At 46.1% G+C, this 23282-nt stretch overlaps 1 protein-coding gene across 13 annotated transcripts in view; it reads right to left on the bottom strand.

The window, feature by feature from the left end:
- MTMR3 (myotubularin related protein 3) overlaps window positions 1-23282 on the bottom strand; it is a 101061-nt gene that overhangs the window by 75183 nt on the left and 2596 nt on the right. For 5 of the 13 annotated variants that reach the window (XM_075917018.1, XM_075917024.1, XM_075917019.1 and 2 more), the window contains exon 1: window positions 9700-10024. The exons of 1 other annotated variant lie outside the window; for it this stretch is intronic. The gene's annotated coding sequence lies outside the window, so the exon portion shown is untranslated. Of the gene's footprint in view, window positions 1-9699; window positions 10027-21065; window positions 21085-23282 lie in introns of those variants that run through there. 7 more of the 13 variants (XM_075917015.1, XM_075917022.1, XM_075917021.1 and 4 more) reach the window with 4 other exon arrangements.

The raw sequence follows: 23282 nt of genomic DNA, 5'->3' as shown, positions 1-23282 counted from the left end.
CTAACAAAACAAGATGGTATCATGAGCTTTCGTGGGCACAGCCCACTTCTTCAGACGACACTGTCACCCTGGGCTTGAATAAAGACCTGGTTGACACACTACAAAGTTAAATTCCCCTGCCTTTGACAGCCGCAGTTTCACATCAGAAGCTATGAATGGGACACATTCAGCCCAAATAACTAGCATCATTAACACACGTCCTACAATTGACAGATACTCTCTCCTTACAGCCCTAGTTAGGGTTATGGATTAATCTGCATTCAACAAAAGTAATTTGATTAATCGGATTAATGTTGCACTCCGGTTGAATTTGAGATTGCTTCTCGCATCCCTGTAAGAAACTAAACTCAGAAGTAAGTGCCTAGGGAGAAAATGTACGTTGCTTCTCTCTTTTTTTGCACTAGACAAGAATCGCTTTCAAAGGAAAAAACGTTGGTACAGCCAGCCTCTGTGGCTATGTCTAGACTGCAGGCTTCTTTCGAAAGAGGCTCTTTCGAAAGCATCTTTCGAAAGAGCCTCTTTCGAAAGATCGCGTCTAGACTGCAGGCGGATCTTTCGAAAGAGCAATCCGCTTTTTCGAAAGAGAGCACCCAGCGAGTCTGGATGCTCTCTTTCGAGGAAGCCCTATTTACATTGAAGAACGCCTTCTTTCGAAAGAGGAACTTTCGAAAGAAGGCGTTCTTCCTCGTGAAACGAGGTTTACCGCCATCGAAAGAAAAGCCGCGTTCTTTCGAAATAATTTCGAAAGAACGCAGCTTGAGTCTGGACGCAGGGGAAGTTTTTTCGGGAAAAGGCTACTTTTCCCGAAAAAACCCCTGAGTCTGGACACAGCCTGTGAAATCGCAAGAGCATCTAACTTTGTTGTTCGATTTTGCAAATTAGCCAACCAGCTGGCTGGGTCTTTTAAGGCCATGGCCATACTGGAAAGGCTTGGCGACAAAAGTGCTGTCGACATGCAAAAGTCACCCAAACTGAAAACTTGCTGTGTTGGGGTGAGGTCACAGAAGACCCGGGGGCCCTTCCGGGGTGCTGACGTGGCCACTCCACTCACCCTCCCGCTTTCTAGGGCTCCTCACCGCCTGGTCTCCCGCAGCTAAGGCCCCGAGCTGAGATCCCTACGCCCCCAAGAAGCAGTCCAGACACTGATCCTCTTCAGGTCTGAGGAGAGTACAATTTAGGGCTCAGCTTCCTGGGATAGCACTCCCCAAATGAGATCAAACGCCAAAGAATTAGGTAAGCCCCCTTTAACAGTGAAAGGGGAATGTACACACCACTTCGCTCCCCCAGATAACAATCATTTACACCGGGTTTGATAGAAAAGTGATTTGATTAGGTACAAGCAGTAGGAATGAAGTGATAATCCGTGAGAACAGGCAGAGCAAAGTAGGTCACAAATCAAAAGAAACAGAAACGCGTGACTACTTCCACACTGAAACAGCACAAACTTTTTCCAACTCGCCCTACAACCTGTTTTCCAGCTGCTCCGCCAAACCAGGGCTGTCTCTCCACCCTTCCTTCAGGGCTGTCTTCCCACTCTCCTCCCCTTCCTATTCTTTTTAAAGAATTCCCTTATTGCCGCGTTTCGCAAACTGCGGGTCCCCATCCCCTGGAGGGTCGTGAGCAACTTAGAGGGAGGTGATGGTTTCACAAAGTTTGAGAACCCCTGCCTTATTGAACCTGGCCACTCCCTGCTAACCACTGCTAAGCCAAAAGGTGATTTGCATATGATTGCACTACGGGAGGAACCGTCACATTTGCCACACACTTTTTTCTGCCAAGCTTTGTCGACATTTCATGGCCAAGTTGGTAGCTCGCCTGTCGACAGAAAGAGCAAAGCAGTATGGGTAGGCATCCCATGGTGCCTGGCATCACCGCCAATCGCTAAGCACTGTGGGAATGAGCAATGTAGTGCTAGGCATTTTGGGAACGTGAAAAACGTCCCGTCCGCCACCTCTTGGTTTTCCGGCCTTGCTTTCACACTACTTGAATGACAGTCCTTGCTGCGAACTCCAGCATCTGTGGTGAGAAATCACGGATCTCAGATTTCTCTCCCACGCTATGTTCGATGTGCTTAGGACATCACACGCTGCAGCAGAGCGACTTTAATAGCAGAGGACCCAGACTCGGATGCGGATGACAACGTGAGAGACAGGGACGTGGCGGTGCATTGGGCTGTCTCAGAGCAGCTGTGCACGGTACGATATTGCTTTTGGGCTAGGGAAACCAGCACGGAAGGGTGGGAGCACGTCATCGCGCAGGTGTGGGATGAAGAGCAGCGGCGACCGAACTTTCAGATGCGGAAACCAACCTTCCGGGAGCGGTGTGCTGAGGTTGGTGCAAGGACACCCGAATGAGAGCTGCTCTCACGGTGTGGCTGTTGCTTTGTGGAAGCTGGTGGCTCCCGATTGCTACTGTTCAGCTGAAAATTCATTGGAGGAGGGGGTCAAACTTTGGGGCAGCCCCCTGCAAGTGTGCGGGGCAATAAATTGCAATTTGCTGCGCAGGACTGAGATTCTGGGAAATGTGGATGACCATGGGGGCTGGCTTTGCTGACACAGGCTTTCCAAATTCTGGCGGGGTAATCGATGAAGCAGGAGAGCATCTGGAGGAGAAGATGCCATGAGGAGCCCGATGTAATGCGCCAGACAACAGGAAATGGATTTTCAAGTTCCAGGGGTTTGCAGCTGAGAGGGGCACCTCTGTTTACGTGGCAGCAGGGAGCAGTGGAGTTCAAAGTGCTGGCCAGAGTGGCTGATCGGGCATTGTGGGATGCATCCTGGAGGTCAATAAACTCGACAAAAAACCTTCTGTAGTACATACATGATTGTCAACAGTACAGGAAGGGGGAGGGACAAAAGTCCCTTGCGGAGGTGCAGATTTTTGGTGCCAAAACTGGGTGCTCGTCACAACTTTTCTCAGGTTGCAACATGAACGCTCTCCAGGTTTTGCCACCAAAAGAGGGGGTTTGGGGAAACAAAACTTGGAAACAAGGCCTGCTTGTATAGCATCACTCATCCTTAGAATAAAAAGGCCACGCGCTCACAGTCAGCTGCTGCAGGAACTTTTCTTTTAACCAGAAATATGTTACTTCCTTTCATCAGAAATGTATGCATGTCACCTTGTTCTATACAAGCATACAAGGAAATGGTTTTCATGAAGGCAGTGTCAACCCGATTCTTCTTTAGAAACTGACTCATTTGAAAAAAAATCTATTTCCCAAGCCAGCCCTCTTTAAAGACTGTCGTGAATATTTTTTAACCCTTTTACCAAAAATCAACAAAAGTTTTTCTGCTCCTCTGTTTGTGCATGAAAGATCTTGAAGGCAGACCTGAGGTCAACACCAGCTCAGGTTAAAAGTGCTAGCCACTTTTTTTCCCTCTCTGCATGCAAAGCTGTTTTATCGCTACAGTTTAAACTCTGCAGCTGCTATTACAGGCAAACGCCCTCTTATGGGGTGTAAGATAGGCATGTTCCATCATTAATATTACTAGATACAAAACAGACCATGGAAGCCAACTGAAAAAGGAAAAATAAGTGTGTTCTTTTTCCTTCCCCACCTTTTTTAGTTACCGTAATCTTACCGTTTACTTACAATAGGAAAAACTACAATGTTTTCAAATGAAAGGTTGACAAACTGGTCATTATAAAACAACAAAAGCGGGTGCAAAATTCTCCAACCAAAATAGACAGTCAGCGGGTATTGCAAGTAAAAAACAAAATCATTATCAACAGTCGCCCATTCACATGTACAAGGGTGTGTCTACACTGCATCCTAAAGTCGAAATAAGATACGCAATTTGCGCTACACAAATTGTGTATCTTCTTTCAAATCTATTTGGAAATAGCTTATTTCAAAATTTGGCGCCCAATTTTGAAATAATGCGCTATTTCAAACCATCCCTTATCCCTCGCGCATCCCTTATCCCTGACGAAATAGCGCACCCATTATTTCGAAAAATGTTTCAAAATAACGGGTGGCTTGCGTAGACGCGGGGTAGCTATTTTGGGATCCCGAAATAGCCGTGAAGTGTAGACATACCCTAAATGACAATGATAGGCAGAAAAGGGAAATCATCTGTACCCATAATCGGAGCTCGACAAACTATAGAATCTACTCGCCCAGGGTGAGTAGATTTCAGCCGTGCACCCCGTTTACCGGTGGTTCGCGCATGTACAATGCGGCTCTTGCGCATGCACAGTGCGGGGCTGGCAAGCGGCTTTTGCCGCCGTTTGTCAAGCCCTGCTTATAATGATACACAAAAATCTGTAAACTGAGCTAAACTAAGCAAGTCAGGAATTTAGACTAAACAAGAGTATCAGTGTAAAATCTACATTTCCTAGGGTCAGAAAGCTTAATCACACCTTTCATACTGAAATAGTTTGAGTATGTATTCCCTTTCTGTGGGAATGGAATTAAGGTAAGTTTCAAAACCTTCCAAACGGTACTTTCTAAAAGTATGTTGAGGGCACCTTTGTAAAATGCATATTTATGTACTCCAATTTACATAATTGATTTTTGAAGACTCAGTATTTAGTTAAGCAGACAGGGCTAAGTAAATATGTATTTAGAGATTTTTTTTAAAACATACTGACTGGCTTATTTAAACTCTGATGAACTGTAATATTTATGAACTGTAGTATTCTCAAGTGCTCTTTCGGCCCTACGCAATAAATCAAATTAGCTTTTTGTGGAACTTTGAATCCAGTGGTTCTCAATTTTATTCATTCTGCGACCCTCACGTTACGACAGAAAAGATTTGGAACGTCCCTCTTGTTGATGGGTTTTAGCCTAGCAAAAAAGCAAGCCGGGGTAAGCCACCCAGGATGTCACAAAACAGTGGTCAAGAACCCTGATTTAACTTACGTAATTCTGAATGTAGGGCATAGGCAATGTGTAGTTAAAACATTACTTTCAAAATTTACAAGGACCATGAATTGCAGAAGTCCTGCAAACGACAGCTAAGGCAACGTGTCCATTTTTACCTTCCCTCCATAAGTGCCTATACTTTTATCTTAAAAAAAAAAATCAAGACTTATTTTTATAGGTGAATAATGCACATCTATATTCTTAAGTTAAACGATCTTAGCACTTAATTACTTTTGAGTAACTAAGGCTGGTTAGCTTGCCAGCCGATGGGCATATAATTCATATTCAAGCCAATCTATGTAGGTACAGCATGTTTTTCAGTATTATCTCATTCTGGACAACTCAAAAAAGACAACTCATCTCGTTCAAAACAAAAACCGAGCTTCTAGCGCCTGGGGCTGAGAAGGACACATTCCCAAGGTGCGTTGAGCATGACCCAGGCCATCGGGCCTACCTGAGTCTGCAGGCAAAAAGGAAAGGAAGGAGGGAAGACTTTGATTTCGGACATGTCTCTGCCAAGGTTAAAGGCCACAGTTACGATCCCAGGATGGTATCGGGGCAGAAATGCTAGACCAGGATCTCAAACGCACAACCTGCAGAGCACCTACAGGACAGAGTATATTTGCAATCTGGCCTGGGAGACCTGGTGGCTGGAGCATGGGTGGGGGGGAGCTATCCCCTAAGCCTCCTCCCTCCCCATCTTTGCACCCCCTCATGTCCTCGGGGATTACTCAGACGGGAGGGAGAACAGGACTAGAGATGGTCTAGGACAGGGATCTGAAACTAACAGACACCGGGCCATTTAAGGGCCAGTGCATAGTCACAATCTGGCCCAGAAGACCCGGACGTTTTGGAAGGGGGGAGGTGTGGTCACCCCCATCTCCCAAGCCTCATCCCTTTACACTCCCTCCCCCATACTCACCACTCTTCCCCAGGGGCCCAGCACCCCACAGGCAAGGGCTGCTCCAATCCAATCGCTTGCGTGGGGAGCACGCTGGCCCGCCGCAGGTAGGGGCTGCACTGACATCTCGACCAGAGCAGGCCTGCCTGTGGCGGGAATCGGGGGTATTTCGGCCTACCCCCTTTAATCTGTTAACTGGTTAAACAATAGGTTTAACCACTGAGCCAATGAAACGGGATTTTATGGCCCTGCTGCAAATCAGACCCAGGAGTCTCTCCTCGGGCACTTGAAAAATGAGGAACACACAGCGGTCCCCTGTGGGAACTGTGGATTTAAATGACTTGCCCCACGTTACAAAGGAACTTTATGACAGAGACTAGGCCGGATTCCAGTTTTCCACGATGACGATCACATGCTGTAACCATGAGACCAACCGTCCGTGCCTCCCCGCCACCTCATACAATCACTTCCTACTTTGTTATTTCCACCATAATACGGCAGAGGTCCTACAGATAACAGTCTCATTCACTCGAGGACTCTGATGCAAGCTCGAACACTACCCATCCTATGCGCTCAAAAAGGCAGGGGTTCCGTGAAAAAACATGTAAACAGATCACACAATCAACGGCCGTATCACCAGGGAAATACACAAGGGGGGGCTGAAATTAGGATTGTAGGAACAACCACTGGGACTTGATTTTGCAACTTAATCTTCTTTTCGTGTGGGATTTCTAATGAATTTGCCAGATTTTTGAACGACACCGATTTAAGAATCAGCAGTCCTATCACATGAAACCACAATGACCCCACCTGAATCATCATTATCAGGCTCGACAAACTATAGTATCTACTCACCCGTGACGAGTAGATTTCAGCCGCGCGCCCCATTTACCGGCAGCACATGCACGTGCAATGCGGCTCTCACGCATGCGCAGTGTGGGGCTGGAGAGCGGCTTTCGCCGCCGTTTGTCAAGCCCTGATCATTATGGTAAAGGTCATAAGAACATAAGAACGGCCGTTACTGGGTCAGACCAAAGGTCCTTCTAGCCCAGTATCCTGGTGCCCGAGAGGGGGTGGACCGAAGACAACGATCAAGCGATTTGTCTCCTGCCATCCCTCTCCAGCCTCTGACAAACAGAGGCCAGGGACACCATTGTATCCCCTGGCTAATAGCCTTTTATGGACCTAACCTCCATGAAATTATCTACCTTCTCTTTCAACTCTGTTATAGTCCTAGCCTTCACAGCCTCCTCTGGCAAGGAGTTCCACAGGTTGACTACACGCTGTGTGAAGAACTTTCTTTTATTAGTTTTAAACCTGCTACCCATTCATTTTCTTTGGTGTCCTCTAGTTCTTCTATTTAGGGAATTAATAAATAACTTTTCTTTATTCACCCTCTCCACACCACTCATGATTTTATAGACCTCTATCCTATCTCCCCCTCAGTCTCCTCTTTTCTAAACTGAAAAGTCCCAGTCGCTTTAACCTCTCCTCATATGGGACCCGTTCCAAACCCCGAATCATTTTAGTTGCCCGTTTCTGAACCCTTTCCAAGGCCAAAATATCTTTTTTGAGGTGAGGAGACCACATCTGGACACAGTATTCAAGATGTGGGCGTACCATAGTTTTATACAGAGGCAGTAAGATATTCTGGGTCTTATTTTCTATCCCTTTCCTAATAATTCCTAGCATCCTATTTGCCTTTTCGACCGCCGCTGCACACTGGTCTTCAGATTTACTGCACAGGCCACTAACCCATAAGCCAAAGGACATTGAAGAGGTTGACAGCTTTCTTGTGGTTCAGCCACTAAAGCAGGAGTGGAGAACCTAAGGGGCCCGATCCAGCCCCCGGCTTCCCTGGATCCAGCCCCCAACGCTCAAGGCCCCCCTAACATTGGGGAGTCTACGTTGGTTCACCAGCACTATTCTCTGCCCCCTCCACCCTACGCCTGCAGGGCTGGAGCACACAAAATCAGCATGTTCCCTCACCTAATTCTGCTCACCCTCAGATCGGAGAATGGCCAGTCAGCTCTTGGAGGATAGCACATACTCAGTGAAGCCGGAATATTCAGACAGTTTTGCTGCAAGCCTCTAACTCACTTCTACCGAGCACATGCAAATGAAAACGTTCAGAAGCTTACAACTCCGACACATTTGAGTGGATTCTCTCAACAATGACAAAAGGCACTTCCCTGCCAGATTTTGCATCTCTGCTCCACAACACTAGAGTGTCTCGACACAATTTTAAGCGTTTGTATAGACTCATAGAATGCGAGAACTGGAAGGGACCTCAACAGGGCATCAAGACGGCAGGACCAAGCACCGTCTAGACCAAAGGTTCTCAACTCGTTTCAGTCCACGGACCACCGGGCCAATCCAAAAATTTTCGTGGACCACCTCCTTTTTGAGACAAGATATAAAAGAGCAGACAACGACCATTTTGATTTGAAATGTATTTCTTACTAACAGATTTTTGGTGCCTGCCCACGCCGTGTGACTTTGGACAATGTTCCACCGAAAAAGTCACCATGGGCCACCAGTTGAGAACCACAGGTCTAGATCATCCCTGACAGGTGTCTGTCCAACCTGCTCTTCAATATCTTCAGTGATGGCGATTCCACAACCTCCCTAGGCAATTTATTCCAGTGTTTAAACATGCAGACAGCTAGGAAGTTTTTCCTAAATGTCCAACCTAAAGCTCCCTCGCTGCAGTTTAAGCCCATTGCTTCTTGTCCTGTCCTCAGAGGTCAAGAACAATTTTTCTCCTTCCTTGTTATAACACCCTTTTAGCTACTTGAAAAAAGCTAGTGTGTCCCCTCTCAGTCTTCTCTTTTCTAAACTAAACAAGCCCAATTCTTTCAGCCTTCCTTCATAGCTCATGTTCTCTAGACCTTTCATAATTTTGGTTGCTCTTTTCTGGACCTTCTCCAAGTTCGCCACAGCTTTCCTGAACTGTGCCCAGAACTGGACACAAAACCCCAACTGAGGCCTAATCAGTGCAGAGCAGACTTCTTCTTGTCTTGCTCCTGTTAAAGCTTCCCAGAATCATGTTTGCTTTTTTTGCAACAGCGTCACACTGTTGGCTCATATTCAGCTTGTGGTCCACTATGCCCCCTAGATCCCTTTCTGCAGGACTCCTTCCTAGATAGTCGCTTCCCATTCTGTATATGCGAAACGGATTGTTCCTTTCTAAGCAGAGTACTTTTGTAACGTTTTTCCTAATTTTGTTCTCCGAATGGTTAAACTGTTGTTGTTGAACCCTTAAAACAAATGAACGAACGAATAAAAAAAATCATGGTCTATAAATTCATGACTGGTGTGGAAAAAGTGAATAAGGAAAAGTTATTTACGTATTCCCCACAATATAAGAACTAGGGGTCACCAAATGAAATTAATAGGCAGCAGATTTCAAACAAATAAAAGGAAGCTTTTTTTTTTGCACAGTCGGCCTGTGGAACTCCTTGCCACAGGATGTGGTGAAGGCTAGGACTTTAACAGGGTTCAAAAAAGAGCTAGAGAGATTCATGGAGGTTAGGTCCATTAATCGCTATTAGCCAGAATGGGTAGGAATGGTGTTCCTAGCCTTTGTTTGTCTGGAGGTGAGTAACAGGGAAGGGATCACATGACGATTCCCTGTTGTGTTCCCTCCCTCTGGGACACCTGGCATTGGTCACTGTCGGCAGACAGGACACTGGGCTGGATGAACTGTTGGTCTGACCCAGTCTGGCCATTCTTACATTCTTACAAATCTAGATCAGCCTGAAGCAGCCACTTAACTTTAAAAATTTCAGCCTGAACAGCTCAAATTTTGAAAAGCGACAAGCAAACAAAAGCAGGAACATATCAGTCCACCTTAGCAATGCGTGTAGCTACCAAATACACCTAGTATCTGTTTCAAGTGAGAAGTCTGCTGAAAACCAGCTGTACATACCTCCAACTTCTCTGAAAACGGGAGTTGAGATAAAAACGTCTCTCTTCGGCTGCTGGTGAAAACGGAGTATGTAGGCAGGTTGTAGTATTATGAAAAAGACTGGACATTTTGCGGGTGGATTTGGGATCCGCTTTTACTGTTTGCCTCCTAACATGATAAAAATCGTGATCGAATAACAGTCTTTAAAAGCGACAAGAAGTCCTGTAGCACCTTAGAGACTAACAGATGTACTGGAGCATAAGCTTTCGTGGGCAAAGACCCACTTTGTCAGATGCAAGTCTTTAAAAGTGGCACTATTCTTTGCTAAAATTTTCAGAGGTATGACCTTTTGCTACAACCCTTCCTCTTCACTACAGACGGCTCCGTTCCCTCTCTCGTATGCCACCCGGAGCCACGCTTCTGTGCATTCCCCTTCCTTCTGAAAACCGACACCAGTGCAGCTTTGTGCACCCTGCTGATTGGCTGGCCCTGCGAATGCAACCGGAGCGCAGCTGTTTGAGCACTGGAAGCATGAGTAAGTTTTTACTTGGCTGGCTCTCAAGCATGTCCAAGAATGAGATGGCTCTTTTTTCTATCACAGGGGAGAATGAAACTCTACGTGTTATTCATTAACTTGCATTTCATTCAGTGGCTTCTACGAATGACACTCTAGGGAGACGAACATACCTAACTTGTTGGGTTTTTTACGGTCACTGCATGAGGGTTTGTCTACTGCTACATTAACACACCCTGGGGAATTTTCAGGGCCACACTGTATACACAAGCCCTAAATCCCCAGGTTAGTATGTGCCAACTAACATAGAATCATAGGACTGGAAGGGACCTCGAGAGGTCACTGAGTCCAGTCCCCTGCCCTCATGGCAGGACCCAGTACTGTCTAGACCAGGGTTTCCCGACCCAAATATGGGTTGCCATTACAACAAAAGGGTCACCAAGTATCTCCCCAGGTGGCTCTGACCACCACCCCTTCTCCACCCGTTTTTTAATTGTCTTGGGTCACGAAGTCTTCCTGAATTGTCAAAATGGGTCCCAATTCTTTCAATCTTCTTTCATAGGTCATGTTCTCTAGACCTTTAATCATTCTTGTTGCTCTTCTCTGGACCTTCTCCAATTTCTCCACCTCTTTCTTGAAATGTGTACAGGCAGTCCCCGGGTTACGTACAAGATAGGGACTGTAGGTTTGTTCTTAAGTTGAATAAGTCGGAACTGGTACATATTGTAGGGGAAACTCTAGCCAAACATTTCTCCAGAGCTCAGTTTTATTCTCCCACACCTCACTTCCCTCAGTCCTTTATTCTCAAGCTGAGGTGTCTGCTGAGAAAAGCCGCTCCGCGTCTCCCTGGTCTGCTGGGGGGAAGCAGCTAGTGCGGGGTTGCCTCACCCCGTTTGTAAGTAGGGATCCGATGTAACCCGGATTCATGTAACCCGGGGACTGCCTGTACTGCAAATCTGTTTGTTCAAGAGCGCCTCCTACGCAGTAAGAGCTAGGCCCACCAAATTCAGTATACAGCTTCACAGAATCATAGACTACTAGGACTGGAAGGGACCTCGAAAAGTCATTAAGTCTAGTCCCCTGCCCTCATGGCAGGACCAAGTGCTGTCTAGACCATCCCTGGTAGACATTTCTCTAACCTACTCTTAAATATCCCCAGAGATGGGGATTCCACAACCTCCCTGGGCAATTTATTCCAGTTTTTGACCACCCAGACAGTTAGGAACTTTTTCCTAATGTCCAACCTAAACCTCCCTTGCTGCAGTTTAAGCCCATTGCTTCTTGTTCTATCCTCAGAGGCCAAGATGAACAAGTTTTCTCCCTCCTCCTTATGACATCCTTTTAGATACCTGAAAATGGCTCTCATGTCCCCCCTCAATCTTCTCTTTTCTAAACTAAACAAACCCAATTCTTTCAGCCTTCCTTCATAGGTCATGTTCTCTAGACCTTTAATCATTCTTGTTGCTCTTCTCTGGACCCTCTCCAATTTCTCCACATCTTTCCTGAAATGCAGTGCCCAGAACTCTGTAAATGAGTATTCTGTATTAAATCGTTACTTTAAAATTCCCAAGTTAAATACGTTTTTATTGTTAACGCGCTTTGTATATGGACATGGCCGTATTGTACTCCGTCTCGAACATCTTTAGAAAGCACTGATTTGTGTTCTTTAAATTTAGAACACACTAGCAGATTTACCCACCCTACCTTCAGAGGGTCCCTTATCCTGCTTTTCGTAGCGCTGGAGCCAGGTCCATCGCTGCGTGAGCTAGTGTAGGCTGGCTGGCTGCTCCCAGTGGGAGCCCCCAACCCTGAGGTCCCCTGACAAATGCTGTATCCCCTACAGCAGTGTTTCTCAACCTTTTTTATAAAATACTGACTTTAAAAAAAATTAGAAGTACCCCCAGTACCTACGGTTTTCAGACATACATTTTTTTTCTACCATTGCAACACGTTTGTTTAAACAACTGAATTGTAGCTGTGCAAGCGGTGAAATATTTGGGTGTAAAAAGTACCAAAAAAAAGCGCTGTAAATATAAATTCAGTTTTCTCCAAATTTCAGTTGTGTTAACGTACCCCCCCAGACTTCTTGAGTACCCCGAGGGTACTCGTACCACTGGTTGCGAAACACTGCCCTAAAGAACCCACTCCACGTCACTACCGTCACGGGGTCCCTCGTCCTGTATTGGCTGTCTGGTTGGTCCCAGAGATTTACCCAACGTTGCTCAAGTCCGTAATTGGGGAATTCCATCCAATTTATTTTTTCTCTCTCTCTCTCTCCAATCTTATCATTCACTATGTTTTGACAAAAGGGGGCTATAGTCCATTTCCAATAACACTGTACACGAACGAGTTACATTCCAAGCACTTGGTCGTAACTCGATGTGTTTGGACCCCATTCATTTCAATGGGACCACACTGTTCGTAAGTCGGGGCCGCGCTTAGTGGGAGGTTGGTTGTAAGTGTGGCTGGTCGTACGTCCATGCGTTTGTAAGTCAGGGACTACCTATATTCTAGTTTTCAAACCTTCCGCATTGATTGGAGCGGTACCAAAACAGAGCCGCACTCCAAATGTCTCCGTTTTAGCTCTTTTCTGCAAGGTTTATTGAGAAGCAATCCTACCCCGGGATCCTCCTATGTTCCTGGCTCATCTTGATTCAGTTCCGGGGGTGAAAGTAACTTACATTTTTTACAGGGCAGGAGATTGGGGGAGGGAGAAATTTAAGAAATTTCAGTGTGGAGGAGAGTGCAGGAGTCAAGGCAAGGCGTTGCAGACTTCAGGGCAGGGGGTGTGAATATGGGGGGGTGCAGGACTAAGGGTCTGGAGCAGGGGTAGCCAACCTGTTACAGCGAAAGAGCCAAAATAGTTGTGCATGTAGCGCAAAGAGCTGGGGAGGAAAAGTTGACGAAGAAAAAAAAAAAAGAAGCAGCAGCCACCCCCAGCTGCGTTTTTTTTTAAAAACAAAGGACTGTCCCTTTAAGAAACATGATTAAAGGCTTTTTGGCCACATCAGGCTCCCGCCGGCTGCTGCCATCTTGAAGACGCCATTTTGAATGGCCGCGCCGGACGGCACACGGAGCCAGGGGCTGTTTTCAGGTGTGTAGGGGCGGCTTCGTGAGCCATGCTTTTGGGAGGGGGAAGAACCTCATGTGGCTCACAAGTCGCGGGTTGGCCACGGCTGGTCTAGAGGAATACAGAAATTAGGGCTGGGGTAAGGAGGGGCTTCGTGCAGGTGGTGTGAGGGGTGCAGAAGTCATGGTTGCGGTGAGAATGGAATGCAGCAAACTGTGCACCTTCCCTTTGCTCCCTGATAGTGAGGAACGGGAACAGCCAACAACGTCCCCTTATGAATCGGGAGGGGAAGGCTCGGGACTGGAGCAGCCCCAGGGGAGGGAGGCGCCTCCAGCCACCTCCTTTTACCTGCCTGGTGATTCAGTCTCGTTTCTGTTTGGTTTTACGAGAAGCAACCCCATTCCAGGCACACCCCGGTTTCCTGGCACTCGCATTGCTTTAAGTTTCGAGATCAGGGCGGAGCGGTGCCTGATCCCCACCCCTAAGGGTCTGGGCCCTGCCAAACACACCCTACCTCTCCTCCAAGTCCCCTAAGTGGGGAGGATCCATCCCACAATTTGAGGACTGCTGTTCTCAGTACTAACCTATGACCTCCTTAGCAGGCCTCATTTAGGATGATACCCTGAAATTCTTCCTCCAAAAGAAATGTGAGTCATTTATACAGTGACCAGACATCCTCCTTAAAGTCCAGCATTTCTGTGAGTGGCATGAGTGTTAAAAGGTTCCCCACCCTACCTATAAATCGTATCAGCTTTCCCCGACGTGTTACCGTTCCCTGGATCCGAGAAGGCCCAATTGCTTTAGACTTCCTCCACAGAGTCATTCTCTCTCTCTCTCACGCTGGCAGTTGATCTTCCCAGCCAGTCTCTGGCAAGCGACATCCCACCTTCTCCATGAAGGGTGCCAGAAGTGTTTTCTTTTAACATGACAAAACTAGGAGCGGGGAAACGAGACGTGCCTCTTAATGAAGACAGGCACTTTGAAGCTAACCGGTTCCCCCACTTTGTTTTTCAAACAGGTTCTGGGCGTCCTTATCTAGACTCATTGTGATCCTTGCCTTCAGAGCCCTGTTAAGGCAGATCAGGACATCCGTACAGAAAAGGCGAATAATCCACCAGTCATTTTACGTCCCTCACCAGGCCATGAGCAACGTTCCCAAAACGATAACGTCTCTAGTCACATTTGGGCCTACAGGGAAATGCTGGTCAACTGGCTATGGATCAAACCTCCAAATCTTTTTCAAGAGTCCCAGCTTCCCAGAGAACATGCTCAAGTATAGCCCACAATCTTAGTTCCTCGATACATTCATTCGCCCCCATGAAAATGCACAGCTGGTTTCTGCCATTTTACAACGCAACCCACTTGGCTCTGAATCCATAACCCGGCCTTGGCATTATTTATCGTTCCACCCATTTTGGAAACCTGCAAAGGATCAGTGGCCCAAGGTTCAGTTCTGGGGCCAGTTTTGTTCAACGTCTTTATTAATGACCTGGATGAGGGGATGGGTTGCACGCTCAGCAAGTTTGCAGATGACACTAAGCTAGGGGGAGAGGTAGATACGCTGGAGGGCAGGGATAAAATCCAGAGTGACTTAGACAGATTGGAGGATTGGGCCACAAGAAATCGGATGAGGTTCAACAAGGACCCGTGTAGAGTCCTGCCCTTGGGACAGAAGAATCCCAAGCATTGTTCCAGGCTGGGGACCGACTGGCTAAGTAGCAGTTCTGCAGAAAAGGACCTGGGGATTACAGTGGATGTAAGTCTTTATTCAGTGTGTTCAAACACCATCTATTTAATGCAATACTACACAGAATTACAGTCCACAATAAAGGATGCTTTCAAGATTTTCACAATTACAAATGTAAGGAAAGCCAACTTGGTACACCTTGATTTCTTTTACCTACTCATGAACCAGAACCGCATTTCACTTGCGGGCTGTACAAACTAAACAAAACGACAGCCCCTGCATCGAAATGCTTACAATCTAAGTCACAGTTTTCATTCAACTTCTAATCTTTGAACACTATGGACAAATAAATGATGTATTCCAACAGCAGAACAAGACAAAGTAGTGACTGAGTGAGAAAGTACTTCTATAATCATCTCCTTTTCCCTCCCTACGTAAGAACATTTATTAACGCACACTAAGTATTGTTTAAAGAGACAAGGAGTCCTGTAGTACCTGTAGAGACTACAGGGTTTTGTCGACAAAAGTGGACTTTTGTCGACAAAACTATACCTGTGTCCACACTGCCTTTGAGTTATGTTGACATAACGTAGACAAAACTCAGGAGTTTTGTCGACGCATGTAAACCTCATTCTACGAGGAATAACGCCTTTTGTTGACAGAGTTCTGTCGATAGAAGGCATTATTGCATCTACACTGTCCTTTGCGTCCACACTGTTATGTCGACAAAGCGGCTTGCTTTGTCGACAGAACTGGATGTAGTCTAGACGCTCTTTGTCGACAGAAGCTTTGTCGACAGTATCTGCCGACAAAACTTCTGTCGACAAAACCCTGTAGTCTAGATGTACCCTAAGAGATGTATTGGAGCATAAGCTTTCGTGGGCAAAGACCCACTTCGTCAGATGCAGTGTCTTGGCTTTTTTTTCTAGATATTCCATTGAAATCTAGGGAGACTTCTCTTGCAGTTGGATTACCGTTGACAGAAGCCCATTTTCAACATAAATCTCTTCTGTACCAAGAAGTAGTGCTTCTTCTGTTTGAGCAGAAATTGCCACGTGACGATCATATTTACTGGAAAATAAGGTTTAAAAGCCACTTTCGGAACACTTGCGAAACCACAGGTCACTGAAAAATTTACTCTTCTACACTTCAACAGCTTCTGAAAGTGAACGCAAGTTCCCCCATACAGAATCAAAGGCCTCGCTATTTAGAGTAATCCTTTAACCATCTTGTTAGTCTTTAAAGTGCTACATTGTCCTGCATTTTCCTTTAACTAAGGAATTCCACTGGTCAGTCTGAAGACACTAAGGAGTCTAATCTACACTTCATCATTGTGTTGGCACAGCTACTACCCCTCGGGGAATTCCTTGCCTCTCTGCAATGCAGAGTTTTAAAGAATTTAAACAGTTAAATCTTAGTGCAGATAAACAGCCTATTCCAGAAAGTGCATGCTGCATAGTTAGAACAGCCTCTGGAAAGCAGATAAAATTCACTTTTTGGCACTACCACCATGCTGTTCTGGGCCCTGCTGAGGTCTGGCCTTAAAAGCAGCTCCTGGCTCTCAGGGAGAACAGAGCTACCACCCACCTGTCCTCCCTGGACGTGGAATAATTAAGTTAACGTGACAGGAACGTTATGTTGGCCCAAGGGATGCGGCAGACACGCATAATTAGGTCAATGTAATACCGCTTCCATTCAACTAAGTTTGTAGTGTAGACCAGGCTAAAGTCACTTCTGAACATGGGACATACTAACCTAAGTCACTGTTTCAAAAAGTTTATCCCTGACAAGATTTTGCAATAGTCACGTGGTGAATTGTGGGAGGGGGTGAAGCATGCTGGTAAAAAGCGTGCCTATCTAAAGGGAAAAAAGATAAGCAGGAAATCAACGGGGTTATTGTTTTACTTCAGAATTGCAATGTTTTTATTTTGGAATGTGTGTTCAGACCAAAAACTCTGCCTCAAACCTCTTTCCGGTTGTTCCCACTTCACAGCCAAAAAGTCCGTTATTTTTCAGTTGCACAGGGAAGTGTCACAACTAACCCTGGGTGGAAGCAAAACTGCTCAACTCACTGAAGTCAGAGATACTGCTTGGAATTTAAACTGTTTAAGCCAAGACAACACAAAGCAGGATTCTAATTTTTTTGTTGGAAACGTTTTTGAAGAAATCTTCTGGATTGCTCGCAGCTCTCAACCCACCGGAAGAAAAAGAATGACTACCAAACTACCTCGCAGATGCTTGGACAAGTCTAATGTAAACAGACATAATGACAGAGTGAGGGGGGGAAAAGTAGTGAAGAGGATGAAAAGATATATCCTGATTAAAGCAAAGAATTGAGAGATCTGGTTTGTAGCCTCAGATCAGACAGACTTTGGACAGTGCACATTTGCTAATCTGTTCAGAGCATTAACTCTTACCTACTTCACCAGAGCTGCGCTGCTCTGAGATCTACAGAAGTGCAAAAAAGCCAATTTTTTAAACAGCTACAGGCTTAAAGAGACTGATCGGATTTTAGCAAATGTGTATTATGAGTTGTAAAAGAACTGTAAAGGATAAAGGAAATGAGTTCCCAAAGCCGCAGATGTTTACAATTCCCAGTCAAAACTGAAATCTTTAACCATTCAGCTCACTTTTTGCCAATTATGACATTTATACTTCTTACATTCCCCCTTCGCTTAGATAAAAGGACGTGTGAAATCAAATGCTGCTGCAGTGTTCGCAATGGAAACATATGGGCTACATCTACACTGGCATGATTTTCCGAAAATGCTATTAACGGAAAAGTTTTCCGTTAAAAGCATTTTCGGAAAAGCGCGTCTAGATTGGCAGGATGCTTTTCCGCAAAAGCAAAATGATATCCATTTTCGCGATCGGGGCTTTTTTGCGGAAAACAGTCCTGTGCTGTCTACACTGGCCCTTTTGCGCAAAAGTCTTTCGGAAAAAGACTTTTGCCCGAACGGGAGCAGCATAGTATTTCCGGAAAAGCACTGACAATCTTACATGAGATCGTCAGTGCTTTTGCGGAAATTCAAGCGGCCAGTGTAGACAGCTGGCAAGTTTTTTCGCAAAAGCAGATGATTTTGCGGAAAAACTTGCCAGTCTAGACACAGCCTTAATGTTTTAAATTAAACAATTGTTTTACTCTTTTTCTTGGTATGTATGTATAAATCCCCGGCATCTAATCCTTTCACTTCATGCATCTGACAAAGTGAGCTGCAATTCACAGAAGCGTATACCTACAAATCGGCAGATATCCACTTTATATCCGTGGGTATCTGCATCTGTGAATATGGATGCAGATATCCGCAGCTCTTTTTTGTGGATACAAATGAGGGTGCAGATACCAATTGTGTATCCATGCAGGAATCTACTTAGGAGCTAATAAATTTTTTAGTGTTTATGGTGCCCAGGCTGGTCGTTTTTTGCTGGAACGGTCTAACATGATGACTTGTCTGAAAATTAACAGCCATTTTTTTTGGATGCAGCCAACCTTCTCTATAGAAGATGTTCAGTGGAAAAAGTCTGCCAGCACATAAGTTATATATTAAAAACCCTGCACGTGTTAAGCACTAGGTTTGCAAAAAAGACACTCAAAGAAGTCAAAGGAAAAAAAACATTCTAGAGTGGATGCGAAACCCAGTTTCTAGAGAATCGAGGCAATTTTACTTTTTGTTAAGTTTAGTTTCCAGCGCTTTTGGGTATGAAGGAAGCCTTCCAAATTTGACTGAGCTCTTCCTGATTGCCTCTGACCCATCCAGTCTTTCAGGTCTACAACCAGCTACAGTAAAACTCCAATAGTCCGGCATCCAGTAGTCCGGCACTCCTGATAGTCCGGCATCAAAATGGCAAGAGCCTAGTGAGTGAGCTTTGGCAAAAAATGAGTCACAAGGTAACAGCGGCAGCAGCTGAACTGAGCAAAAAGGGTAAAAAAGGCTTAAAAAAACTAAAACATTACAGTATACTGGATACAGTATGTACAATAAAAAGGGTTAAGAATACTTTATACACAGTATATAATGTATACAGTATATATATAACCATCTTATAGTACCTCTTGATAGTCCAGCATATCTGATAATCCGCACCACCTAGGTCCCATAGGTTCCGGATTATCGGAAGTCTACTGTACTTGGCTGGGTGGGTGGTGGGTTTTAAAACCTTAACGATTATGCCATTGGCAATGAAAGGAAAAGAATGGGATTTACTTCTATTTCAACTGCCTTCAAAAGTAACCAATCCAATGTCATTGTTTCCTACAAAGAGTGGAGAGGAATGGGGAAGACAGACTTAAAAGAACAGACAGGATCTCTTTTCACAGCATTACACGATGCTACTCCTATAGATGGAGGAATCCCGAAGAAGAGCAATATGGTAGGAAGAGGCTTGACATGACATTCCTGCTACATGTTCTACGCCTCATAAAACAGGACTAACGGTGGCAGAACTAAGGATGTTAAATTTAGATTATTCTACTAATCGAACAGTTGATGTAATTTGCATCGACTACTGGATTAATCGATAAGGGCACCTCCGCCATTGAAATCTAGCAAGAACCCTGACCACTCTTGAGTTACTAGTCAACTATCCGATAAGCATTTGCTTATCAGATTGGCAACTGGTCGCTTACATGCCTAAGCAGAACTGTTACTACACACCCAGAAGAAAAAGAAACTGTGTCAAGAGTCCCACAAGACTGGCTCAGACCAGATTTTCTTCGGCCTGGTGACTTTCCTCCCTGCTTCAGGCAACAGGCTTGGATCATCAACATTTTGCATTCGCTGCCTATGCTCTGTAGCATGTTTCTGAACAGAGTCGTAAAAAGCACACTCGCCCATTCCAGAATATCAAGAGAACAGAGTGAGAGCTCTCTCTTAGCAGGAGAATTTACAGATTTGATCTAAATGCCCAGGGCTTGACAAACGGTGGCAAAATCTACATGCCAGCCCCGCACTGCGCATGCGCAAGACTCGCATGCGCAAGACCCACATGCGCGCACCGCCGGTGAACAACTTGCCACGGGTGAGTAGATTCACTGATTTGTCGGGCCCTGTAAATGCCCACAAACAAAATAAAATATAGGATTTATACAAAGACTTTACCATAGAGATTCACCACTCGTAAGGGCTCCAGGTCCTATTCGTAACAGAATAGGGCAAAAGTTTCAGAAGGGGAGCCGAGTTAGTCTGTAACTGGGAAAACATATAGATGGTATCATGAGCTTTCGCGCACACAACCCAAAGAACAAGGTAACCTTATTTTGGTACCTGACTATGCCCAGATACTACATGGTTATCCGTAGTTAAATTTCCTAGTTGTGGGGTGGGGTTTTCCCTCACAAAGCAAGTGTGTGAATGTAATTACAAAAGTCCCTGCATTTTGTCCATCAATAAACATTCACTTTGGCTATGTCTAGATTGCAGGGATCTATGGAAAAAAGTTATGCAAAGTGTGCTCTGCAATTGGCGCAGCTTTTTCCGATAGTTTTTTCAGAAAACTATGGAACGAAAATGGAACGAGGAATACAGGGCTTCCCGAAAGAGCGCGTTTACTCGTCCTCAAGAAAAAGCGGAAGAGCAAACGTGTTCCCTGGACGCAGCGGGGGGTTTCTTGGATACCTCTGGTATCCTGGAAAAACCCTGCAGTGTAGACAGCCTTAGACTGTTAAATACAAGTTACGTGTTAAATACAAGTTACGTGGAGACAGCCTTAGACTGTTAAATACAAGTTACGTGTTAAATACAAGTTACGTGGACAAGAATTTTTACTCTTAATTTGTGTAAGCAGTGACCCAAAAAAGTAAGTACTGCTTGTCCATTTCACTTTCTGACCAATAGATCAAAGGGGGGGAATTTTCTCCCTACGGGGGCCAAAGATCCTTAACAAAAATAAGTTGTGGGCCCCAAACAGCCCCACAGGGGAACGTAGAGGCCTAGAGCTTCCACCTACACTCCAGACTGGGACTAAGGCATCTGGAGTGCACCATGAGGGGTTGTGGAGTCTGGAAGGGAGTTCTGTCCGTGGGCAGAGTCTCCGGGTGGAGGTGCGGGCTATGGGAGGGGGCCGTGAGTTCAGTGGGGTGGGGGTGAGGGTGCCAGCTCCAGCCGGGTGCCGCTTACCTCAGGCAGCTCCTGACTGGGAGCAGAGCAGGGTTAAGAAAGGCTTCCACCTTGTCCTGATCTCACACGGCTCCTGGAAGCTACCACCGCGGCACCGTGCACTACCTGTATGCACCACCCATGCCAATGGGAGCAGGGCGACGCATGCGGCCTCTTAGATTTCCCTGATCCTCCATCAGCTGGGTGATGGGCACCGAATGCATCGGGAGCCTGTGGGAGTCTGCGTGGGTGGGCGGGTGACGCCCAGAGACAGGGCGGTGTCCAAATTGCATTAGCGGTGACGAGGGAGGTACGGAAACCAATTTTAGGACACCAGCTACAGGGAGTGCCAGCCTGGCAGCTGCTCCATAATGTTGAAGAGCCGCACCGTGCTCGCCGTAGACTCCCGCCTCTCATCGTCCTTCCAGTCGTTCATTTGTGTGTCCGGCAGCCGCGTAACTCAAGACCTCACGCACAAACTCCTCTCTAATCTTTCATGGGCACTTCCTGGCCTCTCTCAGCCACTAAGACCTCAGACGGGCATGCCTCGGTCAGCTGTATCAAGGCACAATTGCCATGTTTCAGATAGGTCTACTGTTAAGACACAGAACTGGCCCAATCCTTTTCAAAGACTTGCACTGTTCACATACTTAGCGTGCTCTGTCAGAGTGAGCCCACATAAGATACAGGAACCCCACAATGGTGAGTTCACCATCGGGGAAGAGATTCTCATTTGCGCATGGCCGTCCTACATGCTGTGCACTTGGGAAGAACCCTGCAGGGGGACTCAAAACTTCGTAACGGCCACTAATTTCAAGAGGCGGTGTTCATCCTGCATGACGTTGTACTGCTTAGGGTGAGCAGGGAAGCAAATGAGGCTCCTTCACTCGACTGTGGGTTCTGTCCGGGACCATACACGGCTTGTCTTTGTGCAGCGATGGCTGCCCTCCCCTCTCAGTTGAGGTCACAGAGGCAAAAGAACAAAGAACACTACAACTGGAAGGGACTTAAAGAGGTCATCAAGTCCAGTTCCCTGCACTCACAGCAGGACCAAACACCGTCTAGGCCAGGGTTTCCCAACCCATGGGTCGGGACTCAAATATGGGTCACCATTACCAGGGCTCGACAAATCGCTGTTTCTACTCGCTTGTGGCGAGTAGATTTCAGCCGCTCGCTCCATTCACCGGCGGTGCGCGCATGCGCGGTGTGGGGCTGGCGAGCAGATCTCACCGCGGTTTGTTGAGCCCTGACCATTACATTTCAAAAGGGTGGCCAAGTGTCTCCCCAGATGGCTCTGCCTCCGCTCCTCCCGTTTTTGAATTGCCTTAGGTCACCACGTCTTCCTGAATTGCCAAAATGTGTCCCCATCTGCAAAAGGTTGGGAACCGCTGGTCTAGATCATCCCTGATAGATGTCTATCCAACCTGCTCTTCAATATCTCCAGAGATGGAGATTCTACAACCTCCCTCGGCAACTTATTCCAGTGTTAAACCACCCGGACAGTTAGGGAGTTTTTCCTAATGTCTAACATAAACCTCCCTTGCTGTAGTGTAATCCCCTTGCTTCTTGTCCTATCCTTAGAAGCCAAGGAGAACCATTTTTCTTCCTCCTCCTTGTGACACCCTCTTGGATACCTGAAGACCGCTATCATGTCTCCTTTCCAGACTAAACAAGCCCAGTTCTTTCAGTCACCCTTCGTAGCTCATGTTCTCTAGACCTTTAATCATTCTTGCTGCTCTTCTCTGGACCTTTTCCAATATCTCCAGCTCCTTCTTGAAATGCGGTGCCCAGAATGGGACACAAGACTCCAATTGAGGCCTAGTCAGTGCAGAGCAAAGCGGAAGAATGACTTCTTCTGTCTTGCTCACAACACTCCTTTTAACGCAGCCCAGAATCACGTCGGCTTTTTTTGCAAAAACGTCACACTGTTGACTCATATTTAGCTTGTGGTCCCCTCTGCCCCCCCCTATGGATCCCTTTCTATAGGACTCCTTCATAGACAGTCACTTCCCATTCCCTGGAAGTATACTGGAACAGGATACTGAACTCCGAGAGGCTCTGGGAGACAGACCCATAGTCTCCTATAGACAACCACCTAACCTCAAGATGATTCTTACCAACAACCACAGGACATACCACAGTAATACCAACCCTGGTACCTTCCCTTGCAACAAACCCCGTTGCCAACTTTTGTCCACATATTCACTCTGCTGATACCATTATTGGACCTAACCAAGT

The sequence above is a fragment of the Pelodiscus sinensis genome, unplaced genomic scaffold (genome assembly GCF_049634645.1).
Source record: "Pelodiscus sinensis isolate JC-2024 unplaced genomic scaffold, ASM4963464v1 ctg67, whole genome shotgun sequence".
Taxonomy (NCBI): Eukaryota; Metazoa; Chordata; order Testudines; family Trionychidae; genus Pelodiscus; species Pelodiscus sinensis.
This window is presented reverse-complemented; position numbering and strand designations above follow the sequence as displayed.